The sequence below is a fragment of the Hylobates moloch genome, unplaced genomic scaffold (assembly GCF_009828535.3).
Source record: "Hylobates moloch isolate HMO894 unplaced genomic scaffold, HMol_V3 SCAFFOLD_11, whole genome shotgun sequence".
Taxonomy (NCBI): domain Eukaryota; kingdom Metazoa; phylum Chordata; class Mammalia; order Primates; family Hylobatidae; genus Hylobates; species Hylobates moloch.
Window position 1 is genome coordinate 77,006,111 of NW_026652286.1, and position 22,318 is coordinate 77,028,428.

General features: G+C 36.0%; 2 long non-coding RNA genes across 2 annotated transcripts; both read right to left on the minus strand.

The window, feature by feature from the left end:
- Window positions 1–6,718: 6,718 nt before the first annotated feature.
- LOC131384591 (uncharacterized) lies at window positions 6,719–11,049 on the minus strand. Its single transcript, XR_009215596.1, has 3 exons — window positions 10,979–11,049; window positions 9,798–9,894; window positions 6,719–6,864 (listed from the first exon to the last, which is right to left on the minus strand). It is a non-coding gene; the product is annotated as an uncharacterized LOC131384591 (long non-coding RNA).
- A 21-nt stretch (window positions 11,050–11,070) lies between these two features.
- LOC131384572 (uncharacterized) lies at window positions 11,071–22,120 on the minus strand. The gene is made up of 3 exons (XR_009215555.1): window positions 21,817–22,120; window positions 14,024–14,239; window positions 11,071–11,174 (listed from the first exon to the last, which is right to left on the minus strand). It is a non-coding gene; the product is annotated as an uncharacterized LOC131384572 (long non-coding RNA).
- Between the last annotated feature and the right edge of the window lie 198 nt (window positions 22,121–22,318).

Below are 22,318 nucleotides of genomic sequence, written 5' to 3' on the forward strand. Positions count from 1 at the left end.
CATTTCAGCTCCCCAAGTGGCTGAGACTACTGTCATGTGCCATCATGCCTAGCTAATTTTTTAAAATATATATTTTTTAGAGATAGGGTCTCATTGTGTTGCCCAGGCTGCTCTCAAACTATTGGAATCAAGTGAGCCTTCCTCCTCGGCCTCTCAAAGTGCTGGGATTATAGATATGAGCCACTGCACCTGGCCTAATTTTCTACTTTTGACTAAATTGTGGTGTGGTTGTAAACTTCCAAGTACTAAAGAAAATGAAAGAAAAAGGAAACACTTTTTAAAGGAAAACAAATTTTAAAGAAAAAAGGGGTACCTGCTATGGAATGGTTCCAGTCACAATGTTCCATAGAAGTTACACTATAGGGGTGAATATATTCTCAGAAGATGTAGCTGAAAATTAGACCAGGGTTGGGATGGTGATTAAGATGACAAGGGAGGGTAAATATAGGTGGCTGCTCTTTATTCATTTATGAAAAAAAATTCTTATAAACTATGTGTAAAAATTCTGTGTTCTGTTAACCCATTAAAATACTTGTTTCAGCTGTAAAATTCCAGGCAGTACAAGACTTATACACATCACATACAGAAATAAAAGATGATGGGCCAGGTGCGGTGGCTCACGCCTGTAATCCCAGCACTTTGGGAAGCTGAGGCAGGCGGATCACATGAGGTCAGGAGTGCAAGTGTTAGATAAAGAGTAGTGACCACCCAAGGGTTGAGAAAGAGCAACCTGAGAAGTAAGTGGAACAATCTGGAGCTCACACAAGGACAGGAGTAGTTTGCGTTCCCATCACAAAGTGAAAACAAACAAACAAAAAATTTAACATACAGGGCATTGAGTAGTGTAATTAAAAGGCCTCAGTAATGCAGCAAAATTAGCCTTGGGATAAAGGCTGTTGTGGTTTAGCCTAACAAGTTTTGAAAGAAATTCTTGAAAAATCAAAGGGTTTCCACATAACTTAATTGTATTCCATAACAAAACTACTCAAGAATATTTAAAGAAATACAGAAATTGTTCAGGATCCAATAAGGTAAAATTAATAATATCTGGCATCCAATTAAAAAATACTAGGCATGCAAAAAGAGAGAAAAATATGTAAATAATTAGGAAATCAAGAAATGACACAGATAAAATAATTAGTTGACAGGCATATTAAAACAATTATAAATATATTCCAGGTATTCAAGAGGTTAGAAGAAAACATGAATGTGTTAAAGAGAGTCCTGGATGATTTTTAAAACAGTCAACAGATTAGTGAGTGTGAAGGCATAACAACTGATATGATTCAAATTAAAACAGAAAATCAGAAAAACTTAAATAAAAAAGGACAATGCCTCACTGAGCTGCAGGACAACCTCAAGCAGCCTAATGTATACCACTGAAGTCTGTAAAGAATAAGCCCAGAAAAAAATAGATGAAGAAATAATAGCTAAAAAATTTATAAATTTGATTCACAGTTTAATTTCACAGTAGTGCAAAGAAGCCTAAGCACAAGAAAAATGAAGGACATCATTAACAAATTACTCTACACCAGTGACTAAGAGAAAATCCTAAAAGCAGTTAGAAGCAAAAAGGCATTGCATAGTGTATAGATACATACAAATAAGAATGACAATAGACACTCATACCAGAAGTGTGGAGGTGGTATCAGGGAAAAAAGTTTTTGAAACATGTGTTCCAGATGCTGGCCTATGGAAAATTCTCCCAATCCTCAAATGAGTAAAATATAAGTGGAGTATGAACAATACGAACTAGAACACATGCTGAAAGAGGGAGGGAAATAAAACCCTCTCAACCTAGAACTTTTTATCCTGTAAACATATCTTTTAAAAATAAAGGTAAAATAAAGACATTTTCAGAGATCCAAAGGCAATAGCAGCAGCAAATTTGCACTAAGAGAAATGTTAAGGGAAATTCTTTAGGAAGAAAGAAAATATATCAGATGGAAATTTGCATCTACATATGAAAAATGAAGACCAGTAGAAATGGTGAATCTGTTTGTTAATAGGTTTTCTGTTGTAGGAAGACCTTCCACCCTGATGCTACATCCATTTTCATCACAAGAAAGTGAAGGGTCAGGTGCTGTATCAGGACATGAATAAGTTCCATGACACTCGGTACCAGAAGTTTATAGGCAGTGGAAGACAAACTAGGATTAAACATTTGTGTGCTGGAAGCTGCCTAAGGAAATTTTTGCCAGTCATCAGATGTGTAAAATATAAATGAAGAGTTTAATTTTCATTGACAACTACTAATACTAAAAATTTTCTACTTTGAGTCATGTACTTGACATAGCAGTGTTAAAATTATAAATTTAACATGCTTTTTAATGGGCAGTTTTTAAAACACAATTCAGAATTACGTTTGTAGGGTACAAACTTGTAGCAATTTTCTAAATATCTGGTGTACCTTCATGTGAATCTGCTAATTTTATTTTTTCAATCACACTGAATTGCATCTTAGCATATTTGACACATTGACACTTTTTTTTCTGATGAAATCTGGTACTTCTAGTCAATGGGAGCATGCAAATAACCATCAATAAACTTAAATTATCTGAAGAAACAAGAGTTCTAGTAAGAAAACTACACATACTTATCAATAAATCAATGTATGTAGTATAAGAGTAATTTGATTATGTATTATATAATTCAATACAACATCGAAGGAACTTAAAAGGCTTTTGAATTACTCTCATGTAAGCCTTCATTTCATATTAACTTTCTAAATTATCAATTAAGAACAAACTAGAGAAAACCCTGAATTATCTTTCTACTTTCCCTGTAGAAAATGTTACAATATCATTGCTACACGAAGAGAAGATCAAGAGAATTCAGCCAGAAGACTGCAGAAACAAAGATATATTATAGAGAGTAATCAGGCAATTAATGCAAATACTATGTTATTTCCTAATATGTATGATGATATATTTGTTGGCTTTTAAAAATCAGTAATTTATTTTCTTTTCTAAATGTACATTTATGTTTATACTTCATTTTTTATTTGTGATTTTATTTATTTTTTCTAAAACTCCACTGCAATTGGAAAATCTTTCAGCCCCACAAAACCTGAATCTCTATATTATGGTGCAGGGTTGGAAGACATTAAGCTTTGGTACTGTGTATCCCTAGATGTTTTTAAATGCAGACTTTATTTCGTATTTTGCTCTCAAAGGGGGTTTTATTTTTTCTGTTCTTTAGGTAATTAAATTGGGGATATTATCATGTAATCTATATCCAAAAGAAAGGTAGAGAAGGAAATAATTATCTGGTACAGAAAGAAAAAATGAATCAATTAGAGATGCTGAGTCTTATTTGACTGAATGGTAATTATTGAATGATCTGATTTAATGTCTACATACTCAGGAACAAATGCAGAAATCTGTAACCCAATGTCTATTTTTATTTCCCCGCCAGTCATGAATCATGCTGTCCTTGGATAACCCGGTGTCACCCAGAATCTCTGTATCCCTTGGAAATGTAGGCTTTCTCCAACCACCTCTCCCTCCTTGGTGGCTTCTCTGCCTGGACAGACTTGCCTTTGTATCAGTAGTGTCACTTTACCTCCCACTACTCAGGAACATACCAGCCAGTCCCACGACAAATTTGCACAAAATGTCATTTATCTTGTAAATTTAATGAATCACCTTTGGAAAAGGTGGGGCACAGACAGCTTAATGTTAAAAAACCCATTTTTTTGGTCAGAGTGCTGAAAAAAATAGAACTTCTTTAGTAGGTTCTGAGTAGAAACATAGCTCAATGAAGAAATAAAAGCACCTACTGTTCAAAAGTCCTGCTGTTGAAGTCTTACTTTTCTTCATTACACCAGGCATAGTGGGAAGAAATCTGCTTCTGTTTCAGTCAGGGATATTGTTCTGGAATCACAGCTTTTCAGACAGGCTTCCTGTGGATTACCATGAGGCTAGCCCTAAGTGCTTATAAGGGACTCCCTTTCCTATTTCTCACCTTGTATCCATCTTCATTGTGATTTCCTCCTAGGTAATAATTTGGCTCAAGGTCCTGATTAGTTTCAAGTGGGTAAAATGACGTATTATGAGATATGAATCGAGGGGAAACAGAAGCAGGGCCTGTTTGGTTGGCTTCGCAGTTCAGAGCAATGGAAGACTTTCTTTCTGTGGCATCCAGGAGATTAGCAGTGACTTGGGGAGGTAATTGGGTGGGAGAAAATAAAATTTTTGCTGGGCTGAGGTAGTAACTTCCAAAAAGAAAACACTGTGCAATTTGATGGTGATACTTTTCTACCTTCCACAAACACAATAAGCACTCTAAAATGTTGACCTTTATCTTTTTCTGTGTAAAAATATTGTGTGTGAAAATGTTTGTGGTTATGATGTAACATAGAAAGAAGGTACAACAGGACTTGTCCAGGGCTTGCCTTTCTCATCGAGTTTGGGACAAGTCTAAACTCCTGAAATGTACTATGTCCGAACCAAACTAACATATTAGTGGGTAAGTGCCATTTCTCATCCTAATACTTTCTGATAAGCCACTTCCAAGGACCCAAAGAGAGCATATTTCAGGAGTTGAGTGGGCTGAAGCTATTGCACAGGGCATGTTATGTGATATATAAGTTGTGTATGCATTCCTCGTTAAAATAAAAAAGCATAGGCTGGGTGCGGTGGCTCACGCCTGTAATCCCAGCACTTTGGGAGGCTGAGGCAGGTGGATCACGAGGTCAGGAGATCGAGACCATCCTGGCTACCATGGCTACTAATAATATAAAAAAAAAATTAGCCGGGCATCGTGGTGGGCGTGTGTAGTCCTAGCTACTCGGGAGGCTGAGGCAGGAGAATGGCGTGAACCCAGGAGGCAGAGGTTGCAGTGAGCTGAGATCGTGCTACTGCACTGCAGCCTTGGCGACTGAGCAAGACTCTGTCTCAAAAAAAAATAAAAAATAAATAAATAAAATAAGTACATATACAGAGTAGACTAGTAATAATGGTCTTCTTTGTTTCTGTTTTGATTTTATCAGATATAACAGTTTTGGGTTATTGCTCACTCTTGAAATGTGTTGTTTCAAAGGAACACATTATTTTGGACATGCAAATCAGATGAAACATTAAAGGTGAGAGGTGAAGCTGGCTGGGCTTCTGGGTCGGGTGGGGACTTGGAGAACTTTTTTGTCTGGATAAAGGATTGTAAACATACCAATCAGTGCTGTGTCTAGCTAAAGGTTTGTAAACGCACCAATTAGCACTCTGTAAAAACGCACCAATCAGCGCTCTGTGTCTAGCTAAAGGTTTGTAAATACACCAATCAGCACTCTGTAAAAACGGACCAATCAGCACTCTGTAAAATAGACCAATCAGCGATCTGTAAAACAGACTGATCAGCAGGACGTGGGTGTGGCCAAATAAGGGAATAAAAGCTGGCCACCTGAGCCAGCAGCAGAAACTCACTTGGGTACCCTTCCACGGTGTGTAAGCTTTGTTCTTTCGCTGTTCATAATAAATCTTGCTGCTGCTCTTTGTTTGGATCTGCACTACCTTTATGAGCTGTAACACTCACCGCCAGGGTCTGTAGCTTCATTCAGGAAGTTGGTGAGACCACGAACCCACCCAGGAGGAACAAACAACTCCAGACACGCCACCTTTAAGAGCTGTAACACTCACTGTGAAGGTCTGCGGCCTCACTCCTGAAGTGAGGGAGGCCACGAACCCACCTGGAGAGACAAACAACTCCGGACACGCCACCCTTGAGAGCTGTAACACTCACTGCGAAGGTCTGCCACTTCCCACCTGAAGTTAAGCGAGACCATGAACCCACCAGAAGGAAGAAACTTGGGGCACATCTGAACATCTGAAGGAACAAACTCCGGACGCACCATCTTTAAGAACTGTAACACTCACCGCGAGGGTCCGTGGCTTCATTCTTGAAGTCAGCGAGGACAAGAACCCACTGGAAGGAACCAATTCCAGACACAAAGGAACTATGATTGTATTTTGTGTTTTGTTTATCTGGAGCCGGCAATTTATGTAGGTGGAATCATACAGCTGAATAGATTAATTTGCTTATCATTTATGTAAGTAAGATAGTTTTTCCAAACAACTTCTGATGTTCATTATTAACTGAGTGTCATTTAAGGAATAAAGCAGCCCTTGGTCAGGTGAAAAAAGAACCAGGAGAGAAGACGATTCTCATGTGATTTATGTGAATTTCTAGTTCTTATATTAGTAAATCAATTTATTTAGTGTGGTTTTAAATTAACATTGGATCACATTTACTACATACTCACCTCTTGACCCCTCCCATCCAAGCCTACATTGATTGAATAGTACAGGGGTGTTTGACTTGGGGACCAACTGTTACTCACCAATCTATGGACGTGGATATTGATATCATAGATGTGATTTTTAAGGAAGAGAAGCAGTCATGTTTACCAAAAATTTTCTTCGTCATCTGCTTGCCTTGGTGCCAGAAATTACTGAAATGATACAGGAGGTTTGAACATATATTTATTTCAAAGGAAGATATCCACTATTAACATAGCAGTTTATTAGAATAGCCAGAAGAAACTAGAATGACTATATACATTGAAAACTCAGTATCTTACCTCTGTGTATTAAGGGGGAGATTGGGACAGATTCTCTGCTTTTAAAAAGGTCATGATTTAGTCTCTAGTTCCAGCCTTACGTACACTTGGACTCTTTCTCCTGATTAAATTCGTATCAGTACTGTCTGTCTTTGGCTTTGATTGCCCTAATCCATCTGACTTTGGCTCCTGCCTTGGCTCGGTTTTGCCAAATAAATCTAATTTCCTCTGTCCTGAAAGCCAATTCTCCAAGAGCATTTTAACTTGTTCTCCAGCCTTGGTTTTGATGACTTGTCTTTCTTTTCTGCAATCTCAGGGAGAAAAAAAGAAAATAAAAACTATAGCAAGGACCATTTTATTTCACACTTTCTGGAGTTTTACAAGATTGCTAAGGCCATGAGAAATGGAAGGAGAAATAGTGATTCAGAAGAAGTCAGGGAAAATGCATGGTTTGAGGAGCGATATTGGCACGTAGAGAAAGAGCATTAATCCTATCTATCTCTCAACCAGGTTGAGAATAACTGCACAGTGTGGCTGGCGACCTGTACAGGCATATGTGATGTCTTGGGAGCAACAAGTTGGGAGGTAGATAGGAACCCAGGACACATTTTGTTAATTTTGATTGTTACCAGGTACAAACCCACTGCTAAGTGGATATGAACCTGCACAGTAACAACTCTCCCAGGTGTTAAGCTGATAGCAAATGGACATGCTGCTCATGTCTAGGAGATTACCAGAGGATTCACCAAAGATTTCCAACCAGTAGATTAAACCTGCAGGTAGATCATGCAGCTTCACCTGGACTACTTGTAAGTCAGTCACCAGCACAGGTGACCAATTCAAGTTTACTGAGATGCTCTAACCTTTCTCAAGTCACTCCTCCCTCACTGGTGGTCTCTGGGCTTTGGGAAGCTTTGCCATATACCCAGAGTCTTTATAATTTTGAAGCCAGTATGAGAGTCTTCTTGTTCTCTCCTTGTCTCAGCTCAAGTCTTTTCTCTTTTGTGAGGGCCTTGACCTTGTTTTAGGTACAATTAGGAGCTTTCTCCTGTTTGTTCCCAAGACGTTATATATGCCTCCAGCCACATTGTGCAGTTAGTCTTTATTTACATATGGGACCCCACTCCCACCACACTACATAATGCTTTATTCATCTCTGTACCCCCAAATCCTGCCTAGCCCAATAGCCTGGTGAAATGCAAGTGCTCAATAATATGTACTGATTAAATTATTTACAACAGTGATCTGGATTTGTATATTTTCCGAAAGCTTTTATGGTAAATATGTAACTTACTTAGTTGTACTGCTTTTCGTTAAAAATGTTTTATATTAAAATGTGGAGGTGACTAAAATTGGTTTCAAAAAACATTTTAATTCCTGTCTCATGTTTGGAATTTGATACTACAGTGCTGCTTCTTTGTTTGTGTTCATTTTCATAGTAGAGAAAGCTTACCTCAGAAACTAAAGAGAAGCTCATGGAATAACACCTTATCTTTTGGAATTATTCATTAGAATATTCTGAAAAAAGTTTTACATCTACACTATAACTTTTTCAACTACAATCATAATCATTGTTAGTTGTATGAACAAATGATGGGAAGAGAAAGCAACTTTTTAATTCATTTCTGCAGTTAACTTTATGATTTTCATGTGGCAAGGTATTTTATTTTGACTTAGTTTAGAATGAGAACTGGTATCTATTCTTTAGCTTCCTGAATACATTCACCTTTTGGTTATAATTCTGATTGCTCTGGGCTTTATCACACTTAAAAATGGAGTTTGCAATGAATGCCTTAAATATAGTTATACTACTAGAGATTAACTAAACAAAATAAGGATCCTGAACAGCTGCCTGAACTTGCACGCTTTACAAGGGCAAATTCTTCTAAGTTATTGTATTGATTTAATTTGCATTCAAATTGCTCAGGATTTTGCTGGTGTATTTTCACTGGAATGATTTGCTATCAAGTGAGGAATGAATAAGTGACATGTACAGACTCAAATATAGAGTTGAATTTTAAAACTTCTACAGGTTTTAATAGAGCTATATTAATAACAAAATAAAAAATTACAGGAGCAAGTGAGAGTTTAGCATTGCTTCTTAAATAAATCTTAGAAAATGTCATGGCTTGGGATTTGTTTTATGACGTTAATTTTATTTAGCATAAGGACTCGTGTTATACTTAAGCAGATTTGATTCTTCATTTCAGTTATAAATTTTTTAATTGGAAAATAATTGTTACGAAGTTATCATTTAAATCAGAACTAGTTGGTTTTGATCATATTTGTTGATTAAATTATTTGTAACAGTGGTCTGGCCTTGTATAATATTTTCCCAAAGCTTTTGTGGTAGACATTTAGCTTATTTAGTAATACTACTATTCTTTAAAGTGTTTTATATTTGCCACAGATTGCAAAAACTGTCATTAAATGGTCATTTTATAACCTGTAGTATATATATAATTTGTGATATGTTTATTATTCTAACCATCTGAATACTTAATATATAAGTAGGAAAAACCTTTCATTATCTTTTTTGGCAGTCTTGTCAAAGTTAAACCTACCCTGGGGTCTACAGAACACTTTAAGGCAAGTAATATTTGCTGTGTCCTCTGGCACAACATTATGCCAAATCCTATCCATGTAGCAATTGCTTCTGGCTTTTCTGAGATAAGAGATTACAAGTTCCCTCCAGCAAATACATTTGCGTATGGATTCATTAGATTGTATTCACTCTAAGGTAAACTCTGTCTGGAGCTGGGTTTGTGTTCACAAGTGAAGTGGACAATGGGCTTATCCTCTCAGAAACTATGTCATTTCACTACTGTTCAGGCAATATACTGGAGAAAAATGTCTCTATTTTATGATGTGGCAGATGGCAATGGGCACAGTGGTAACTATTTAACAGGTGTTCAAATATTTTATAAATGAATAAAGGGAGAAAACAAGAATAAATGAAGAAGTAGAGAGGCACAGTGGAAATGTACTGGGTCCCTGACCCTGTGTAGAAAAATGCAAATTAACCTTTTCTCTCTTCTCCAAACATGTTAAGATTAAAGGGGGGAGAAATGAAGATTTTAAATGGTTAACAGTTAAAAAGAAGCAATACGATCACAAAAGTAAGTGTTGTTTATTTGGACCCATAGTGTGCCTGAAATTACACACTTAATTCTCAGAGACCTCTGTGGTAGCCACCAGTATTGCAATTTTGCTGTATTTTTTACCACTTAAGTGATTTTCTTACCTGGTTCCCGTTGTATTCTTGTTAGGACTGGAGTCACATCCACGCTTGTCAGACAGGCACACTCCTAGAGCACTGCTTTTCTACTTCAATGCAGCACCTGGACCAATATAATCTGACTTGTTAATTATAATTAATATGCTCCTAAGAGAATGCTACTTTTGAATTGATCCATTATCTGGTCCTTCTGACCACTTCAGAATTGGAGGGAAATATTAAAATCTTCTCTGAAAGGGGAGAACAGAATAAGCAGTTACTTGGATGAACCCTGAGACAAAATGGAAGTTTCAAGAAATGACTGTGTTCAAAGAATATATGAGGGCAGTGTGGTCTCAAGGTTCACAAAATTATAAGCACAGCATAAGTAAGCATGACATTTTGAATCACAGATATAAGTTGAACTCAGTCTTTCTAGGATTAAAAAAACTTGAGAGACACAAAGGTTTATTATATATTTTATGAATTCCTTAAAATTCTCAGAACCGTCACATAAGTTATCATTCTGAAATAGTTCCCAAATCATTGGACAACAATGAGAATTTGAAAAGAAAATATGTTTTCAGTATTTTGTGTGTAAATGTGCAGAATTTATCAGTGGTCACATCGAATCATTTTATGTACAGATAGAATAAGTATTTCTTAATACATGGAAAGGTCATTGATTCTAGCAACAAGTGCAAAGCTTTGGTCAATTTATATGTAAGTTACACAAATTTAAATACTAGAACAGAATACCATGAAATGGACAAAAATTAATTATCTTCAGAAAAGAAGTCCTACTCAACCTTTTGCAAATAATTAACATTTCTTTTCAACTAAAACACACACTTTTTTATTTATTATATGGCATTTGGCTATTACATCTAATTTTCATTACAAGTCTATACTATTGGAAAAACTTTCTTTGAAAATGAAGAAATTGAAGGTCAGTAACTAGGTAATGTGCCTGAGACTGCAGAACTAGTAAATGTCAGAGCATCTTTTCAAATTTATATCTTCCTCACTCTAAAGCCCATACTCTTCCAACTGAATGACATTAAACTAATTTTTATTTTTTTAAAGTTTTTATTTATTAAAAAATTATTTTTGAGATGGGGCCTCACTCTGTTGTCCAGGCTGAAGTGTAATGGCACAATCATGGCTCACTGCAGCCTCGATCTCCCAGGCTCAAGTGATCCTCTTACCTCAGTCTTCTGAGTAGCTGGGAGCACAGGTGTGTGCCACCATGCCTGGATAATTTCTTTGTTACTTGTAAAGACAAATTCTGGCTATGCTGCCCAGACTGGTCTTGAACTCCTGGACTCAAGCAATCCTCCTGCCTTGGCCTCTCAAAGTGCTGGGATTACAGGCATGAGCCAGTGCTAAGTTTTAGATGTAGGTCTATAAAACATAATAAATTTAGTAATTATTTTGAAGATAAAATCTCTAAAATTACGTTACATTTGTGTTCATGTGTTTATTGGTGTGCCCTCTGCTATCAAGTCTATATTTAAAAGAGAAGTAGATTTATAAGGCAAAAGAAACATTTTAGATCTTTGTAATTTATATATCATGGCGGAGAAATAGAGAACTTGATTTAATTGATACAAATATCTTCCCTTTCTATTAACTATTTATAAAACACGAGCGATTATTACAAATACTGAATAAAATTTGTTGAATTAAAAGAAGCCTTGGGAAGAAATGAGAAGTAGGTGAGAGACCAAGTGGAAGAGAATCTAGAAAGCTGTGAATCATAAGAGGATATGGGAGCATGTGGTGGAGGGCAAGGTGGGAGATAGTGGCATTGAGAGTATTGGATGCATTAAGTACTCATGTGGGTTAGAAATTTTCTGGGAAACAGGAAGCTTTGTTTAGAAGGTGTGGCTACCAATTATTGGACTATGTTCCTATACTTTTTATTTTAAAAATATTTCTCTAAAATAACATAAAAATAACATGTATGGCTTTTTAGGAACAAGAAATATTCCAGAGAGGTTATTTGCTTTTCGCTCGCATCTCAAGAATAAAACTACTCAAGTGATTGGAGAAGTGGAGCTGGTGGGAGTGGAAAGAGAAGCTAGTGCTTCAGGAGGAACTCCAAAGGTTAGCTGGGAACCTTCCTCAGCCAGGAAAAGTGAGCTCTTACTGTAAATTTTCTCTCATATCTCCCTAGTACAGAACACCATGCATTCCTTCCCACCTAAACTAATTGTTCTACAAGCTAAATTGATTTTCTTAAGAGAACCTCTGATTCATGGAAGTCCTCTGCTCAAGAAACTCCAGTGATTTCTATTACATATTGAACAAAGGTAAAGAGGGAGATTAGATTTATTGAACTTCTAGATACAACATAATCCCACTTAACCTTTAGCAAAACTCTATGAACTAGATAAGATTGTCTCTCTGGAGGAGAAACCTGAGCTTTCATAAAAGCAAGCAATTTACAGAGTTATATCTCCCTGCCAGAGGGAACTTCTGTGTCTGTCTTGCTCACATTGTATGTCCAGCACCTATTGTGTCTGGCAGATTTTCTGGACATATTTGTTGAATGAATGAATTACACAAAACTGAACTTATACCCTTTCCATTAGTCCATACTATGTTTCATGAGTTTCATATTCCCACTTAGCAATAGTTTACTTATCTCTGTATACAAAATTATATAAGCAAGATTGGAATAATGTTTGTTTCCTGAAGAGCCTCTGAGATCTGGCCCCATCTATTGTTTTTACTCAAACCATAGAGATGCACTTTGTTCACAAATATTTTTACATAGATCAACAGGTTCTAAGCTGTGTTTTCTGCAACATCTAGCATGTCCTATTTTGATATATTTAAATTAACGTGGAGACTTAAAGCCATATATGAAGCGATCCAAATTTGGAATCACTCTGGATTTTTACAATTTCCACCCCTTTTAATTATTAATAGTTGTTCTGCCTACAACTAATTCAATGTCCATTATAGCCATGATTTACATTTACTGAATCTTGACAAAGTATATAACTTAGCACATAAAAATGATAAAAATGATAACTACCTTTCTTTCTGGATTCATGTCATCATTTTTTCATTACAAGAACACACAGGCTATTTTAAAGAATTGTGCATATAGGAACAAATGCAACTGACGTGGTAAGCATACATCCCAGGTAGAAAGAACAGAAGTGACTGGGTATACTAGAGTATTGCTTCTCAAATTTTAATGTGCATAGGGATAAAATTCACATTCTGATTTAGTAGGCCTAGATTTGTGGCCTGAACGTCTGCATTTTTAACAAGCTTTCAGTTGTGGCTGCTGCTGCTGATCCTTGGAGCACAATTTGAAGAGCAAGGTTTCTGTTAATCACCACATCTTTTCACTATGTTACAAACATCAATAGTTGTGTTTTCAGAGAAAAGAGAGTTAGCTTGTTAAGTGTAGGCCAGGTTAAGGGAATTTTACTTCTATAATTACAAGCTCCATCCTAGGGTCTGAATGTTTGTGTTTCCCCACTGGCCCAGATTCATAGGTTGAAATCTTAACTTTCCAGGTGATGGTATTAGAAGGTGAGATCTTTGGAAAGTGATTAGATTGTGAGGGTGAAGCCCTCATGATCGGGATTACTGCCTATGCAATCCCACCATATTATAAGAGCTGGCTAGTTTCTTCACCAAATGAGGACAGAGCAAGAAGGAAGGCATTGTCTATGAACCAGAAAGCAGAGCTCACCAGACACTGAACCTGCTGGTGCCTTGATCTTGACCTTCTCAATCTGTAGAATTGTGTGAAACAAATTTCTGTTTATAAACTCCCCAGTTTATGGCCTTTTGCTATAGCAGCAGAATCAGACTATGACACTTGGTAAGCAACTACAGAGCAGAGAATGTGATATGGTTTGTCTGTGTCCCCACCACTAAACCTCATCTTGTAGTTCCCATAATCCCCAAGTGTCATAGGAGGGACCCAGTGGTAGGTTATTGAATCATGGGGGCCATTACACCCATGCTATTCTCGTGAGACTGAGTTCTCATAGATCTGATGGTTTTATAAGGGGCTCTTCTCTCCTTTGCTTGGCACTTCCCCTTCCTCCTGCCCTGAGAAAGATGTGTTTGCTTCCGATTCCACCATAATTGTAAGTTTCCTGAGGCCTCCCTAGCCCTGGAGAACTGTGAGTCAATTAAACCTCTTTCCTTTATAAATTACCCAGTCTGGGATATGTCTTTATTAGCAGCATGAGAACGGACTAATACAGAATGTCTCTCACCTTTGTTACTTGCTGAGCGCACAGCAAAGGCACTACAAAATGTGTGGCAAATCTACCAGATGTAGCCATAAACCTCATCAATGTTATCAGTAATATATGACGCAGGAATTAGTGGTAGCTAAGTGTCTATGAAAGTAGCTTTAGTTCAGCACTTGAATGTCCAAGGATATCAGCAAAGTGACAACACTGTTTCTTTTAAAGAATGCAGTTTAGAACCTAGGACAGAAAATGAAAACATAACGTGAACAAAAGAAATTATGGCATAACTTATTTATTTTTATTACAATACCATGCTACATATTGCCTAACTCTAATTGTATTTTCAGATAAATTATAGTGCTTCTAAAGCTTGGGTCATCAAGCTGTGTTGCTCATGGCTTCATTTTATTCTTGGGATTATAATATCTTCCAGTAAATTTTTTTACTAATACAACCAATCATTTGCCTAATGAGTGTTTAGAATTTTCCAGCAAACAGATGTGAGCACTGAAAAATGTGAACACTGTTTTAGGGAAGGCAATGCATCTTGAAGGACCCATTAATTTATGAGCAGGAAAGAATGTAAAATGAGTAGCAACAGTGATGTCTATACTCATGTGAATAGATTTGAGGGTTCTAATAAAACACATTTGGTTTTATATATCCTTAATAAAGTATAATAATAATGCCAGTGATTATTGTAATGGTTGTGGAGCAGAATGGTGTAGTAGAAAGTATAATAACTTAAGGAAGTAAAAAATCTAAATTTCAGTTCCAGACTTGTGGCTCTGTAATAGGGATACACCATTTCCTGTCTCTTGGCCTCTGTATTCTCATTTGCTCAAAGAAAGGGAATAACTAGAAGGTGTCTTTCACTTGTGATTGTGTGACTCTATGTGACCTATGACAAACTCTATGCCTACTGTTGTGAGAAGCATACTGTCAGTGATATATGTACATGTATTTGTAAAAGCTTTTCACAAAGATATTCCGCTTCTTTTAAAACTTGCTTTATACATTATCCTGCCATTAGCATTTATTGAAAGGAGAGATATAAAATATGTGTTAGACATCATCCTTCCCTTGGTAAACACAGCATATTCTTCGCACTGAGGAAGTTATGTGAAGACACAAACAAAAATGTAAATAAATTTCACATATGAGAAGTGTTTCATAAATAATCCTAATGATAGTGCAGTCAGAATTTAAATGCAGGCTGCTTGGTTTTTTGTTAAGGTGGTTGGGGAATGTTGGTACCAAAGTCTTAAGTTCTGGCCCAAGCCCTAAAAATTGTGAAGGAATTTCATATACAGAGAGGGGAGGCAAGACAATTTAAGTAGAGAAATAGTATACTTTTGACGTCTATTTAGGAAAAAAATTTTTACATATATTTTCTCAGCCATATTGCCTCTTTCAATTTCCCTACACTTTAGCCCCTTTTGTTTTGCTAAATCTCACTTTCATCTTTAAGGCCCAGATATAAATTATTTTCTTTCTAAAGCCTCTCCTAAGCTCCAGACCACAGCTTCCCAGAGTATCCTTCTTCAAAAACTGCTCTGTTCAATGAAATTGTTATCACATAGGAAAAATAGCCATGGTGTTTTAAGGAATTTTTATGTACACAGTGAAATCATTAAAAAATAAAATAACAGTCATATTGTAGAAAATAACATTGAATCTTGATATAAAATCTTCAAGAAAAGAGGGGCAGTTGCCCCTAGGATCAGTAGATGACTCTACTAAGGAGGGTTAGTCTCATGACAGGTGATTCAAACTGGAGGTATTTAGGGAGGACAGAAGGGGACCCTTAACCATCTGTAGGTTCAAGGATAAAAGGATGCATTCTTTGGCCATGCCAATCCAGAACAAAGGGAAACCTACCCTAACTGAGGACCAGAGGCATGTGGGGTGTGGGAAAGCAAACAGTCAACATTTGAGAGACCCTAAAGAAGGATAACCATTAAGTGATAGATGGGGTTGAATTAATGCACTAAGATAAATGAAATTGTAGAGAAGAGACTGAGAATATAAGGGATCTTCTGATGATTGACTAGAAGACCCAAGGAAAGGGATTGTAGATGTTCATAAGTACTTTACAGAGTTAGAAAAGGGATGTACAGAGTCACGTGGGTTTGGCAATGTGGAAATTATAGATGACTTGGATTTGTTCAATTTTACTTAGGTGTGAGAATAGAAACTTAGTTGGAGGAAAATGAAAAACATTGGGAAATAAGAAACAGAGATAAAATTACTGTGGTGAATACTTTGCTATGGAAAGGCACAGAGAAATGAATCGTTATCTCAGAACAGATATGAAGTATTATTTTTTTTTTTCACCTGGCAGGGTATATCTGCAGCCTGATAAAAATTATCTTGACAAAGGTCATTATCATAGAAAGATAACACATTATGTGGAAGACAGAATCAATGATAAGAGAGAGTTTTTTGAGTGTATGAGAAAAACTGGACTCTTAAAGCTAAAGTACAGGAATTAGCCTTTGATTGAACTGGTGGCACTCTGTTTTAATGGTTTATATACAGTTTTTATTTAATTCCAACAAAAACCTAGTGATGTGGGCGCATATATGATCCACATCTTACAGATGAGGAAACTGAGCTATGGAAGGATTAAGCAATTATTAAGCAGTTTACTTATAAAACCACTGAAACTTATACTTTAGAAGAGGACAATGAACTGAAGAAAAAACAAAAATTCCTAAACTGAAGTAGAGACTGTGGAGTAAATGCATCAGGGATACTGTTAACTTCTTTCTGGAAAGAGACAGAAGTTGTGGATTGTTAGAATTTTTTTCTTTCAACCAATTCAAACTTAAATATGCTTTACTTTGCTATTACAGCTAAAAATATTTTTATAATTCTACGGTTTGTTAATTACTTACAAAATCAAATTTGACTTCAAGGGTCAAAATTTGAGATCACAGAAGATTTCAAAAAAATGTAAAATAGACTCAAATGATTTTAATAAGAAGAGGTAGAAATGACTTGGGCTACATCAGTATCTTTAGAATAAATGTGTATTACTCACATTGAGGGAATCAAGCATTACACTATTTTATAAGTTATGATGTATTTTCCAAAATCTAAGTCATTTTGTTTTCTATCCATATCTCTGAAAGTCTTATGGATTCTAATCTAGTGATGTATTAATCTGTAAGGTATCCGAGAACTGGAGTGATGTCTGTCTTTTATATTGTTTTATTATTAGCCTTTACTATAATGCTGCATTTTAGGTAACCAATATGTATTTACTGAATTACAAAATAATGCATATTCCTTTTAATAAGAAATCTGTAGTTTTGTAATGGCTTCAGCTTTAGGGTGCTTTCTGGGAATTACCTATGTTTTCATTTTATCTCAAGGAATCATACATACTACTAAATGCATAAAATTCATCTAAGAGCAACATTAAGTGCTTATTGATGATATTTAAAAACTTGTATTGACATAATTTCCATGGAATAGGAATTCTTTCATTTCAAAACAAAGTTCGAAATTAAAGCCCTGTGACATGCATATAAAAAAAACCATAGTTTTTTCTTAAGTAAGAATCATCTATTAATTACATAGATACAAACAGATTGAAAATGAAAGGACTTTTTGTGATTACATTTTGCTTTAATCTAGAGAATTTCTTTTAGCATTTCTTGTCTTGTGACTTTGCTGGATATGAATTTATTTTGTATTAAATTTCTGTAGGTGCTTATATGTCATGTTGATTTTTGAAGTATATTTTTTACTAGTAGAACTCTAATATTCTTTTTACGAAATTTCAACACATCCAAGATGCCATTCCATTGACTTCTTGATTTCATTGCTTTTTGATGAGAAGTCAGCTAAAATTCTTACCATTGCTTTCCTTTATGTAATATTTCTTTGTACTCAACTGCCTTCAGTAGTTTTTCTTTTAACAGTCTAAGTATGATACACGTAGTTTTTCTTTGTATTTATCCTGTTTGGCATTATCTAAGCTACTTGGATCTTTCGTGTTACCTTATATGAAATTTGGAAATGTTAGGATGTTATCTATTCAAATATTTATTGTGTCCATCTGGAGCTTCTTCCTTTTCTATGGCAAGTATACATATATTAGACTGATCTTGTCCCAAGGCCTCTGATACTCTCGTCTGCTTTTTTTTTCTTTTGGTGTTAGTTTGAATAATACCTATTGATCCGTCTTAATGCTTGTGAATTCTTTATTCTCATGTGTTCAGTGTGTGGATAATCACATCATAGCCATTGGTTTCTTTTGATACTGTGTTTTAATGTCTAATAATTCAATTTGTTTCGTTTTTGTTTGTTTGCATAAATGTCTTCTTTTGAGAAGTGTCTGTTCATGTCCTTTGCCCACTTTTTGATGGGGTTGTTTGTTTTTTTCTTGTAAATTTGAGTTCATTGTAGATTCCGGATATTAGCCCTTTGTCAGATGAGTAGGTTGCAAAAATTTTCTCCCATTCTGTAGGTTGCCTCTTCACTCTGATGGTAGTTTCTTTTGCTGTGCAGAAGCTCTTTAATTTAATTAGATCCCATTTCTGCCCTTTCTAAAATGCAAGTAACCTCTCTTCCTATTCAACCTAGAGTCCAGAAAGTAAACAAATTTCCTGTTCCTCTTAAAGGGCAAAAAACCTAAACTTTGTATCTCTGGAGACTAGGGTAAACGAGATTCCTGTTTCTCCCCCATTTGCAGCAAAAATATGCCTTGTTTTAGGACAAGAACCTAGACAGAGTTTCCTACCCCAACTCCAGCAGCAGATGGCTGTGTCAGGAAAGAATTTCTTGTTCCTCCTCCGGTACCAAACAACTTCTTGAAATCAGCATGTGTAGGGTGTTGAAAAGTTACCTGCCTTTTCTCCAGAAGCAGTCTATATTCAGACTTTAAGAAGGTGTTTACATTTCAGCCTTTTTTTCTCAGCTGCTTCTATGGTGGCCACTTACTTCCATGCTATGCCAAAGATGTAACAGTTTATGTATCCTGTTCTCCTAGGAGGTTTACCAACTCATTGATCTCAGTTTTCCTGGTTGCCTTAAGATCTGAACTATCTGATATGCTCTAAAAAATTATGGTTTTGTAGGTTATCTGTCTTGTTTTTTGATTGAATTTTTTTTGCAGTTTTCTACATCCTAAGTGAAAATAGATTCTGTTTTTATAGTTGAATGCTGTACATTTAAATTATTGCATAGATCAGATGAGAAATATTTCTGGTCTCTGGATGTGAGTTGTTGTTAATTTTATTGACCATGTTACACCATCAGCCCTTTTTGTGCCCTGCATAAAACTTGACTGCATATTCATGCTGCTGTTCAGAGTTTCTACATGACAATTTCCTTTAGACTTTTGGCTGATGGCCACTCATTTCTATTAAAAAAAAAAAAAGTTTTAAACTCTTTCCTACAATGGCTTTTGGCACTTGAAAAAAAACACAGGAGTCTGGGGAAACAGTAACCAATTTTTGTACAAAATGTTACTCTAATACCAATGATGGAGCAAGTAATGGCAGCAGCCTGATGTGGCTATCATAGAAATATTTGGCCCCAAACAGAAGCCATCCAGTAAATCTACCCATTTTGACTCCCCTTTTTAATTTCCATATTTCAACTGAGAGACAGTCCATTTCAGGCTGAAAATGGAACTGTAGTAGCTGTTTACTTCAGCTCTCTCCTCCTCTCTCACTTTTAAGGCATCAAACTCTAAATAAAAACAAAAACACTATAACATGAGGACTACCATTAATGACTTTCTGATTTTTGCGAAATCACTTAGCTTCTCTATGGCTCAATTTCTTCATTCATGAAATTAGCTAATTTTACCTACTCTTAACAGTCTTAAAAGAGAAATTACAATGAAAAAAAGTTAGCTGCAATAAACAATAAATATGTGTGTTAGTATCTCCTATTCTCATCTTCTTCTTAAAGATTGATCTGGCCCTAACGTATACTGTTCTATAGAGCAGTGTAGTTTATTTAGGTAATTTGACTGAAAAATTGTTATTCTTTTCTCATTCATGATTATTTGAGCATTCCTGCTTTGTCTTTGTATGTATTCAGAAACTTCTAGATTCTTCTTAATTGAGCGTATATAACACATTCATTTGAAAAAGTCTGAATAAGTTATGCCTGCCCTTAATTTACATTTGGTATTTCTATTACTGGCTAAAGGCTATGGGGCTTAATAAGTAAAGAGACATTAATAGGAAATTCATTAGTTAAGGTTATCTTAACATCCCTAATTATTTATTAAACCCTGGTTGATTATATTAAAACCTATTTTGTTCATTGCAGTCATTGGTATCTGACATTGACAGAGAATAGAGTTGCATTTTTATTTTACATTTCTCAAAGTAGCAACTTAGACACATTCAATGTTTTCACACAATAGCAATTATAATTAGGGTCAATGCATATGCTAGATACCCCCTCTCTGTGCAATCATAAATAGCAATTTTATTAATAAATGGGCTGATTTTTTCTTTTTGTTTTGTGATTTAGGCAATACATTGTTATCACTATCCAGTTCTGTCTGGGATTAGTAATTTTGTTCTTTTATTAATAATCCAATATATTTGTGACTTATTTAGGAAGCAGTAACATACACAAATACCTCACAGGCTTTGAAGTGAGATATTTTAGAATCCACCCACTATTGACTACGCATCTAGAGCAAGTGATCACTAAGCCTTGGATTCTCCAATGGTAAAATGGAGAAGAGAACTTTTTAGAGCTGTTGTGAGGATTGAAGGAGACAATGCATGTAAAGCTCCTGCCCTATTACTTAGTACCATCAAACAGCTCAAGAAATGGCACAAGTGATGATGATGATGATGACTGTTGCCTTTTTCTATTTCTATTTTTTATATTTCTTGGATCCTAAGTTTCCAGAAGGTAGAAGCTCTATTTACACACAGTACTGTCTAAACTGCTCTTAGCATAATGCCACCCCATCAATCTTCTGTTTTTGCCAGTTTTGTTTTCCCAGATCAGTGCTGTCAGTCCTCGTTTGTAAAGTCTTACAGAGACAGAGCCACATCTATTTATCTTGCTCAATAAATCCACATTACTCTAACAAATATTTCTTGATTATGCTGCTGATTCAGCTGTCTTGTTTCCCCTAATCCAGTTGAGAATATTCCAGCATGTCCTATATTTATGAATACTCTTTAATTCAAAATGAAAGAAAGACCATGATTGGTTCAATTAGCTTGGCCTAACACAACCTCTGAGCTTAATTTTTGGATTAACACGGGCACTTTTGCCATTTCATTCTTTCCTTGGCTCCTTCTGCTGTGTATTATTTCAAGATGATGATTCCCTTTGGACTGTTGGCTGAAGGCATTTGTCACTTCCAATTCATTATTTCCTTGATATTTGCTCACTGCAGAGCATCTGTCCCCTATGCAAACAGTTTTGGAAGAGGATGTACATCTCTGAAATAGCAAGGCAAATATGACACCTGATTATAAGTTTAGGAAAATAAAAACAGAGGAGGGTTCTTTCACGGTTTTCAAAATTTTCTATGAATTTATCATATTTAAGCTGCTATTTTAGTTTCTGGCAGGTATACTTTCTATAACAAGGAAGGCTAGTCTGCTCTGCACATGTTTTATTCAACATTGCCTTCCTGTGTCGTGTGGTCTAAAAATTTTATAAGTTAACTGGAAATTTGCATATTTTAAGTACACAATGGATGGGATTTCTTCTTGAGGGACATAAGTAAACAAAAACAGCCACTAATATATGTCACAATTTTGTTGACACATGACACATAATTTGTTAATACTTTCTATTAAAAGTTTTCAGACCTTCCAATTGTGTCCGGAATTGGTGGGTTCTTGGTCTTGCTGACTTCAAGAATGAAGCCACAGACCTTCGTGGTGAGTGTTACAGCTCTTAAACATGACGTCTGGAGTTGTTCGTTCCTTCACATGTTCAGGTGTGTCCGGAGTTTCTTCCCTCTGGTAGTTTCGTGGTCTCGCTGGCTTCAGGAGTGAAGCTGCAGACCTTCGCGGTGAGTGTTACAGCTCACAAAGGCGGCCAGACCCACAGAGCAAGCAGCAGCAAGATTTATTGTGAAGAGTGAAAGAACAAAGCTCCCACAGTGTGGAAGAGGACCATACAGGGTTGCTGCTGTTGGCTCAGGTGGCCTGCTTTCATTCCCTTATCTGGCCCCACCCACATCCTGCTGATTGGTCCATTTTACAGAGAGCTGATTGGTCCATTTTACAGAGTGCTGATTGGTCCATTTTGACAATGCTGATTAGTGCGTTCACAAATCTTTAGCTAGACACAGAGCGCTGATTGGTG